Below are 2,416 nucleotides of genomic sequence, written 5' to 3'. Positions count from 1 at the left end.
CAAACTGACTGCAGTCAAATCATCGGTGGTTTTAATGAGTCCAGTGAACTCCTGCAGAGCTTCACCTGTTGGACACCGATGATCAGCTTCTGTTTGTCTCTGATCACAAAGTCACGTTTAATAGGTTTTTGTTTTCTTTTGCAGGGAATCTGCTCTTGGGATTTGTTGAAACTATTCCACAAAAGCAAGTTTCCTCTGAGACACAATCACAGCTTCCACCTGAGATAACTGTGATTAGGTCGATTCTGCACTACAAGACGTGAGTTTATGACAAACACACAACCGGACCTCTTACATGAGCATCAACACTTCATCTCATCACACCTACATGTGATCGTTTCTACAAGCTAACGAAGAGCCACGTCTGTTCTGTTCGTTTTTTTTAAATTAATATTAAACTTTTAATCTCAACACACTCTGACTGATTTACTGGAACTCCATCAGGACGCTCTGAGTCCCTGCAGGCGGTTTGTGTTTCTGAGAGAAGTCCCGACCTGATCAGAAATCATAACCGTGATGTCGGACACTCAAACCTCCTCTGAGCGACAAACTTCCATTTTCATCTTTCTCAGAATAAACGATGAAAGTAATCAGTCTGACAGCCTGAAGAGAAATCTGAGGTCACAGAAATGACTTTTCCATCCAGATTTTATACTGTTTGAATACATTTTTTTGGGTTTCACACTTAAAGATGCAACAGTTCTGTGGTTTTCCAAAAAAACCTTCATCATGTAGGTTCAGTTCCTGCACTGAAACAAACATTCAATAAAAACACACAGATTAAAGGTTTTTACATGTGTTTAAATGAACTGAATGAGCTGCAACACATTCAGGCTTCATTGTTCAGGCTCAGTGTCGGTGTGAACCAGAAATCACACATTTCTATAAATCAAAAGCAGGATTTACAATTAGCTGAACCATAAACGCATCATTTCACAGATTTGTTCAAATATTCTAAAATGCAGGTTGCTGCTGTTATTCTGTAAAGTTGTATTTATGTTTTTTTTATTGATGTATTCCAACATTTGAAAAAAATGTTTCCAACACCTAATCAATATTTTCTGATGTTTTGTTTTTGTTTTCCTTCATTTGAACCCAAACATTTTCTAGCAATAANTAATAATAATAATAATAATAATAAATAGACCAGAACTGTAAATGACATCCACTTAAAAACTCTGCAGTAACTTGTTCTTGGACACTGTTTGACTGTAGCTACGCTACTTGTGTTGTATTTAAATGAGCTTAAAATATCATCGTTTTACAAATTAGGGATTACATTTTTTTTTTTTTTAACTGTTTTTGCTGAAATACAGATTACATTTAGTGGAAAATGTCCGGCAAAAACACATTAAATTACAATAAAATATAATAATGATAATAACAATAATAATAATTGTCAAAACTGTAATATGTCTACATTTTTAAAAAATGCATTTTCCCAAACAGTGATTTGTTCTTTTACAGTTTTACTCCATTTAAATCAGCTCAGAACAGTGTTTTACAGACATCTGCTGTTATTTAAAAGACAAACTATGAATGTGAGGTGTTAAAAAGCGTTATACAGTCTTCTGTTTTTAAAATGTTTTTCTGACACATTTGCCGTCAGATTTTCAAATGTTTTTGCAGATTTTTACACAGAAAAAAAAAAATCCAGATCTTTGTCGCTTAGTTCTGCTCAGTTAATCAGAGCTCCGCTGTGTGTTTTCTGACCTTTTCTTCTGTGGCTCCTTTAACATGAAAGTCTGGAAGATGTTCTCCGCTGCTTCGTTGTAGCTAAATTAGAAACTGTACGTCCACCTGATGTCTGTGGTTTTAGTGCTGCTGAAAAAGAAAAACCTGCAGGAACATCAGGTTCAGGCAACACTTTCAAGGACCTCATATGATTTCAGGATGGACTTTTATTCATGCTCCACATTTTTATTCTGATTTTCAGAGTTATGTCATCATGTCAAGCCTCGTAGTCTTGATGTGAATATACATAATTATGCACAGGGACACCAAATACACATTTTCTCTTTTTCTGCATTTGAGCATTTTAATAAAATTGAAGGCCACAAACTGAGCTCAGTAATATATTTAATCAATTATAAGCACTTGATGAGACTGTTGATGTGAAATGTTGTACTTGTGATGATGAAGGTTCTTGTAAACCATAAAGGCTCCAGTTCATCACTCGAACTCTCTTTGCTTTCACTTGTGCTCATGAAAGCATTTAATTATTCACACAGAAGTAGTTTGACCTATTAATAACTGAAGATAAAAAGTCTCTGAGTTCTGAGGACTTTCAGGGAAACTTTTTCAGCTTTAATCAGATTTTATTGTAGCCTGATGTTCCAGTGCCTCAAATATAAATATCATCTTTACATGTTATTTAATTAAAAATCAATCATTTCTCCTCCAGAACCTCCTCAGA

This window comes from Stegastes partitus, unplaced genomic scaffold, assembly GCF_000690725.1.
Source record: "Stegastes partitus isolate 25-593 unplaced genomic scaffold, Stegastes_partitus-1.0.2 Scaffold657, whole genome shotgun sequence".
NCBI classification, from domain to species: Eukaryota; Metazoa; Chordata; class Actinopteri; family Pomacentridae; genus Stegastes; species Stegastes partitus.
The sequence above is the reverse complement of the archived record's forward strand: the minus strand, read 5'-3'. Positions refer to the sequence as shown.